The sequence below is a fragment of the Penaeus chinensis genome, chromosome 22 (genome assembly GCF_019202785.1).
Source record: "Penaeus chinensis breed Huanghai No. 1 chromosome 22, ASM1920278v2, whole genome shotgun sequence".
Lineage (NCBI taxonomy): Eukaryota > Metazoa > Arthropoda > Malacostraca > Decapoda > Penaeidae > Penaeus > Penaeus chinensis.
Window position 1 is genome coordinate 7,125,948 of NC_061840.1, and position 8,793 is coordinate 7,134,740.

Here is an 8,793-nt window from a genome sequence, read left to right on the forward strand (position 1 = left end):
TCTATATCTATATCTCTCTATTTGTCTGTATATTTGTATACATCTCTATCTATATCCACCAATTTATCTATATAAGACAAACAAAACGTAATCACTATTACAAGTACGACATGATAATGGTAATAAAGCCTATAATACAATTACAATAATAACGTTGATAAAATGATAATTTACACTGATAAGGAAAAGTATGATAATATGTAATGCACAAGACAACATATTCTGTCACACATACAAAATAGTGCAATGCAACTAGCTCCCAATAACGGAATATATCTGTGCAACCTGAATATCCAGTCCAACACTTTAAAGGAAATTGATAATATAATCCAACGCATAAAAAGAAAGCCCCAAGAGAAACAATGAAAGAAGAAAAAAGAAAACCACTCTCTCATGGAAATCCCCAGCAAAGAGTTTGAAAAAGTACTCAAAAACTTCTGCGGGATATGAAAGAAACTATCGCATTAGCCTATGAAGAAATAGTTCAGGCTTGGGCATTAGGTAATCAGTGTAACATAAACTGAAGACATCTCTAAAGCAATTGGAAAAGTGTGGCACATTAGGCTTAAATCACATCTTACGGAAACAAATACTCGTATACCTGACGCATTCTGTAATATCCTTTGTATTTCCTTAGATAACATATGTTCAAAAATAATGAGAAAACATGAATGATGAAACATTTGATTTAAAAAGTGGGGTACCTCAAGATAGTGTCATTTTGCCAACACTGTTCATTACGTACAATTCTTATATCCCTCCACCAGTACAACGCTCCATATACATACATAATCCATCCCAAGTAATTTCCGTAACATCATGGCACTCCAGCTTCAGTTAATAAGCCGTATCTTCAGAGAAAATATGGGGTTACACAAATTTTGGAAAACAAGCTCATCCGTACGGCTGTCCCCGCGAAATATCTGTAACTTTAATCTGTCGCCACACTGATATTTCGCGGTACCACAGTTGGCAGCCCTATTGAATTCACCCGCTGTCATGCGCAAGGGTTAGCATGTGCAGCGAGTTTGTTTACATTTGCCACCTAGGCTGGCGCCAATTTTAAGGCGATGACGAGACCAGGATCTACATATATCACTGAGAGAAAGAGGGGATTCTTCTCTTGGATCTGGTATATGATGAGAGATCATCAATAACAAGACTCGAATTAGATGATATCGCAGCAAGTGAGTTTGATTGCGATGGTATGTATTGTATCTTTTATAATGCTTGTTCTAGTGACCTATTCTCGTGATCTCACATACCAGAAAAGCCATGTGTTCCTTATATCACAGTAATTCCACTGTCCCGTGACAATGACGAAGTAACCTTAGAACATGCTAATTCAACCCTTATTGCTCGTGAACAATTCCCATGCTGTTATTCTAATGTCTATGCGTATAATTATGTGTTGTTTATACTCAAAATGTTTGTTAGAAAATGCTTATTCTGAATCACTAAGTATGTTATCGCTATCTTTGTCGATATTCAAATGTCTTTATGTTTTGTGAATACTCAGCATTTTTGTCTCCTTATCACGAAGCTTTTTAGTCTTGTAAACACCATAACTCTTATTACTTCTTGTTCCTTCACCACGAAACCACCATGTTACCATATGTACTGGAATTCATATTCATTCAAATTCTTTCAAGTTTAGGAAAAAATTCCAAAACGAAGTTTGTTCATAGAAATTTTTGAGCAGTCCTGGCAGACCGCTCGCCACATGGGGCAGGTTGCTCCGCTCTTCCCTGGGCGCCTCTGCCTTGTCTATCCTTTGTATCCCACCTACCACACTCCCGCAGCAATAAACTATAAAACTGCGACAACTTTCACTTCAAGTACAACAGTACCCTACAAGAGGAGAGGGACACAGCAGCCACCACCAATTATTACACTGGTGGCACTGCAGTGGGATACATCCTCCACCTGTTATTACACTTGTCTAAATTCGCAGTTAGTACATCATATTCAAGACATTCAAAGAGGCAATATTCTGTGTATTTGCTTAAGAAAGTCTGAATTTAAGCATGGGACACATTAATAAGACATTTCCTTCCAGTGGTTATGAAACTCTAATATTGGTAAATTGGTCTAAACTGATCTTTTGCTTCCCTTTGCAGCTGTCGGTGTAGCTATTACTGCATCTCCCTCCGTTCCTGAAGCACCAGTAGCAGCAGTTGCCCGAAATCCAGATCAGGCAATTGAAGAGACTCCCTTGGATGCAGAGCTAATCACTCTCGATGAACTGGGCCAAGAGAGCCGTCGAGACATCACAGTGGACATCACAGTTACTTCTGGCTTAGAATCCTCTAGGTCTGGTTCAATCACCAGTAGCACTGCTGAATCTTCTGTACCTCCTCCTAATACAAGTGATCACAGTGCTGCTACGAGGCTTAATAAATTTACAAAGGAGGATTGCTTTAATCAGACGTTGCAGTATCAGGAGCAACAACATAAGGCAATGACGAAATATGAAGAAGGTTACTTGCGTATCCAAGAATTGGATATTTAAGCTGCATAGGAAAAAATAAGACAAATTAAGGAAGAGATGGAAAGCTGGCAAGACTGGATAGTTACAACTGAGTAAATAAAGGAAGCATTTTCTCTTGTGTGCTGTGCTGTATATATGTTTATGGATATTAGTAAAGGCTTTATAGAACAGTGCCTTCTTGAAAAGGCACGTTTTCAATATACTGTAGTATTGTATGTAGTGGTAAGTTTATTTTTTATAGTTTACAAAACATAATATTGTTTGTGATTCAAGACTGTTACCATATATTTATTGTTTTTATACAAGATGAGCTTTATATTTACATGAACTATCTCTATGAAATGAGGTAAATGATGTGGGTTTTTTTTTCTGCCTTATATATAGGACTAGACTGAAAAATAAAAAAATCTACATGAAAGATATATTTCTACAAAGCCTCTAAAAGTATAGAAATATAAATGCCAAAACACTGTGATCTAATAAGAATATACACTATAAAACAATACTAATAAATAATAAGGCACTATAATTTATATAGTCTTGTCCTCCACCCTGTTAATGTCAGAAATGTTGGCATTTTGGCCACCTTGCAAAGCACTGTCGCTCCACAGCCGCTGTCTTCTCTGTGCCCAACCTGGTCATAACCGCTCAAACTGCCCTGCACACTTGCGTATATGTGCTTATTGAGGTGGATCCCATAATGTATTTTATAAGTGCAGCCCTGTCTACAATTTTTAGTCTGAGGTAGCAGTTTTCAGATACAAACTTGCCTCACTCTACGAGAGGCCAGACAGGAAGCACGCCGACAAGATTTTTCAGTCACTCCCTAGTCCTTCACTCCACTCATATCCCCCTACCCAAGTAGTCTCTACATCTTCAGTACCACTTCCCTCTACTCCTCAACTTCCCATTTCTGCTTCCCCTATCTACCAGTCAAATCCCTTTTCCATTCTAAATCTAGATACTCCAATGGCCACAACTCCCACCACATCTCTCCCTATTCCTTGGTGTATATATTGCACCGGACAATTCAAACATTTCGCCCATCTTCTCCAAACACATCCCTTCACACATCTACATCCTCTACTCAGATGCCCATCTTCTCTTGTCCTCCTCATACAAAATCTTTTGTTTCCCAAACCTCCCCACCCAAATCCCCCCCAGAAACCCTTGGGGACATTAGATACTTCCTAAGTAAGGCTGTCTCTCCTCCAATTTCTCTAACCCCATTCTGGCTACATTCAAAGTGACTGCCGATATCCATCCTCTTCCTCTTTATATTCCCCCTACCCCACTTCCCCCTACTCCCTTTCAACCCTATCCTCTCCTCCACCTATACCAAAAAAAAAAAAAATCTACATGAAAGATATATTTCTACAAAGCCTCTAAAAGTATAGAAATATAAATGCCAAAACACTGTGATCTAATAAGAATATACACTATAAAACAATACTAATAAATAATAAGGCACTATAATTTATATAGTCTTGTCCTCCACCCTGTTAATGTCAGAAATGTTGGCATTTTGGCCACCTTGCAAAGCACTGTCGCTCCACAGCCCGCTGTCTTCTCTGTGCCCAACCTGGTCATAACCGCTCAAACTGCCCTGCACACTTGCGTATATGTGCTTATTGAGGTGGATCCCATAATGTATTTTATAAGTGCAGCCCTGTCTACAATTTTTAGTCTGAGGTAGCAGTTTTCAGATACAAACTTGGCCTCACTCTACGAGAGGCCAGACAGGAAGCACGCCGACAAGATTTTTCAGTCACTCCCTAGTCCTTCACTCCACTCATATCCCCTCTACCCAAGTAGTCTCTACATCTTCAGTACCACTTCCCTCTACTCCTCAACTTCCCATTTCTGCTTCCCCTATCTACCAGTCAAATCCCTTTTCCATTCTAAATCCAGATACTCCAATGGCCACAACTCCCACCACATCTCTCCCTATTCCTTGGTGTATATATTGCACCGGACAATTCAAACATTTCGCCCATCTTCTCCAAACACATCCCTTCACACATCTACATCCTCTACTCAGATGCCCATCTTCTCTTGTCCTCCTCATACAAAATCTTTTGTTTCCCAAACCTCCCCACCCAAATCCCCCCCAGAAACCCTTGGGGACATTAGAAACTTCCTAAGTAAGGCTGTCTCTCCTCCAATTTCTCTAACCCCATTCTGGCTACATTCAAAGTGACTGCCGATATCCATCCTCTTCCTCTTTATATTCCCCCTACCCCACTTCCCCCTACTCCCTTTCAACCCTATCCTCTCCTCCACCTATACCAAAAAAAAAAAAAAAACTCCTTCCCAACTATCCCTACTACCACTCCCTCCTGGACACACACGTGAATTTTGTCAAAATGTCCTTCCCCTGATCCCACCTTCCCTTACGAACTTCCTGAGACTTTGATCCCCAGTCTCAATCTCTGGGTATTCCTCCTATTTCTCAAACATTCATCTCTACCGTTATCACCCGATGATTGATCCACAATAACTCTACAGTGGATCATCTGAGGCTTTAGTACTCACAGACCTGATATTCATCACATCATTTCTTCCTACAGTCCACCCAATATATGTCTCAAGAAACCTTTCTTACATATCCTCCAGTACCCATTCCAAATTATAATTTTATATCATCCCCTCACTCTCTATCTATCTCATCTATACTCACCCATCAAAAAATCACCTTAAATTATATCTCCTTTCGAAACCACTGTTCCTTGCACAATTAAAAGCATCTTCTTTGCCGTTGGATCACAGTTATTTCAGTTTACTTTTCTCCTTCCTTTCCCATTGACTTTAATGCCTTCGAAACAACTTTCTCAACTTCAACCACCATTCCCTATAGTTGGCAATTTCAACTGTCGCCACACTCTTTGGGGTGACTCTACCACTACATCCCAAGGCCAGTCCCTAGAACAGTTCGCTGCATATTTCATCCAGGTCAGTAGTGCTCTTACCTTTCCATTAAAACAGCCAAGGAACACGCTCCCATCTCTTTCTCTACAGAGCCCTAGAATGCTCTCCCCTCCTCTGAGATCCTTTCTGCCTTACAGTAATGCTGCATTACACATGAAGACCCTGACGGCATTCATTACCATATGCTACAACATCTTCCATCTATCTCCTTATATTTACTACTGACAATCTTTCCTCCTCACTGGCTTGAAGCTCTTATTCTACCTTTCCTTAAACCTAATAAACCGAGCACCCTCCCTCAAGATTACTGGCCCATTGCTCTGACTAGTTCCTTGTTACTAGAAAAAATGGTCAGTGTATGACAAATGTGTTACCTTGAATCCAACAGTCTTCTAATTTCTTTCCAGTTTGGATTCCATCATGCTCTAAGCACAGCTGACCCTCTGGCACATTTAGAAAATTACATAACACTTGTCTTTACAAATTCCATTTAGACATTTTTGACTCCAAACTTTCTTGGCAAGATCACATCGTCAAAGAGAAAATTCACTGCCACCTCTGACTCCTGGGGTTTAGACCACAAAACTCTCCTCCATCTCCATACTTCACTGATCCTATCCACTCTTGACTATGGCTGTCATATCTATTCCTCTGCCTCTACCTCTTGATACTATCCACCAATGTAGTCTATGCTCTCTTCCACTCCTCTCCAGTTGAGAGCCTACACACTGAATCAGGCCTACCTTCCCTCTTTTGACACTATCTCTCTGGAGCTATGTACGTTTTCTCCTGTTCTCTCTCTCTAAAGTAAATGTCATTCAATCCCTTCTCCCTACCTTTACCTCCTCTCAATGCCTACCCACTCATTTCTCTCTCTCCAAACTAAATGTCCCTCAATCCCTTCTCCCTACCTTTACCTCCTCTCAATACCTACCCACTCATTTCTCTGTCCGGATGGATGCACTTCTCACCCTATCCTCACCTCGAACCCCTACCTTTTTCTACTCATAAATGCCCACCTTAGCTTATACCTTCTTCTTGTATGTGCTCCTCTGTTTTCCCTCATACATCAAAATCAGACATGCCCCCTTCTATCCTTCTCCAAATCCTTCTAGAGCTGGTTTTGCTGTAATCTTTCCTTCCTATCCCTTGAAATTCTCCACTTCCACCTGAATCCAGTGTCCTTACAACTGTATTATATGCAATTCTCTTTGCATTAGAACACGTCTTTCCTCCCTTTTTTATCCTTCACAATTTTTACTGACAACAAAAACACATTATCCCTTATACAATCTCTACAGCCAGTCAACCCTCTTGTTCAAAAATTCAGTACCATTTCACTTAAACATACAACACAAAACTGTCACGTTTTGCTGGATACCTAACCATATTGGGATTCCTGGCAATGAACATGCTGATAAATTATCACACTCTGCCACCTTCAAAACTTTCCTCTTCACCTGCTGGTATATTTCTGGTCTAGCCTCACCAATAATAAATTACATAACTTAAAACCTTCAATCTCCCCTTGGTCAATACCATTCTATAAGAACAGAAGCTGGGAGACTACTCTTGCCCTTTTACACATTGAACACACTTGCTTCACACATTCTTATCTCATGTCACAATCTGATCCACATCTATGCTCCTCATGCAATGTTCCTCTTTCAGTTCCACTTATCCTACTATCCTGTATCAGCTTTACAGCAACCCGTCCTCTGCCTTTCCTCACTTATTCTCACTTCCCCAACCTCCCAACCTATTGGACATACTTTCAGTATCCCCTACCTTTTCCATGTTTTCCTTACACATATGCATATATATCCTTAACTCTTTTCCCTTTTAACAACCATTACCTTATAGACCGCATCAACCCTCTCTACCCTTTCACTACCATACTACCTCTAGTACTGTTTAAACATTTAAATCTATTGTAATCATTAACTAATTTCCAACCCTTTTCACTATTATACTTTACAATAGTGATATATGACCTTGATGTCTTGCACATTTATTTGTTTTAGCTATTAATCATTAATCATTAGTCACCTACTTCCTTTATTCATTCTCAGTTATACCTTTCTCTACTTTTTGTTTCTTCTTGGGGAGATGTGTTGGAATATATGGTAACGCAATATGTGTTAGTATATTCAAAGAACCAAGTAAAATTATTCCCAATGCTTCTTAAGTTCCACTATAGGGAAATTCTGTTACACTATTGGCCACAAGAGCAGAGGGTTAGGTGTACATATATAAGTAGCTATAGTGGTAACAGTGTAAGATTACCATTGTTATCATCCATAACAACTTTATAAATATCTTTGTTCTTATATTTTAGTTCTCACTACATCATTATGTCTTATTTGTAAAAATGTTTATTGATATTTTTACTATTATTGTTTTGCCATTAACATTGTTATTATCATTCCTGTCAGCAGGGTCATATAACTTTATCATTAGTGTTAATGATATTGTAACGACTACTGCTAATAGTGATAATACTAATTATCAAAACTTATGATATTGATAATGGTAATAATATCAGGAATTATAAGTCTCACTATCATTTTTGTCAGCATTAATAAGAATTTATTAATAATTTATACATAGACAAAATATTGGTACTAATAATGGTGGTAGCAGGAATTATAACTTATATCTTTTTTATGAGCACTAACAAAGAATTCATTAAACTTCCACACATTGACAGGGTGTCAGCATACTCAACTCTGAGCATGTGACTCCACCTACAAGGTGTAAGCCCTGCCCCACGGTTCCTGTCACAGATGTTGACAGTGAAAATGAGCTTTTTTTGTTTATCTGACCTGCAATTTATGCATGCATTATCTGGACACCTTTATAAGAAAATAATAATACTGAATTTGGGTTTAGTGCATGTCTTTCTTAAAAATGTATCTAAGAATAAGAGTAAATGGTTAACAGAAGCCTTATGAATTAGAAATTTAACCATAGATAAAATTTGCACCTGCCAACATTAGTTAGTATTTCTCACCAATGCCATAAAAACTGGAAATGGATATGATGTTCAGGGTTTACGGGAAAAACTGATTGGTGGTTAAGTTTCTGAGCATTGCAATTCCAGGCATCACATTGTATTTTCAACATAAAAACTGTACTTGAACCTTGGGTCCCTTGCTGGCTCTGGATATACATTGTAAAAATAAAAAAAAGGTAAAAAATAAGCTTCCTTTGTTTTTCAAAAACTTATATGTGCTTGCCAGTGATAGACTTTGGTAATTTTTTGTCCATTGGAAATTGAGTTTCTCGTTTTTTTTTGTCTGAGTGTATGAAAAATAAATCGATTAACAAGGATATGTATGCTAGAACTATATTTATAGGTTAAGGAAAAGGAA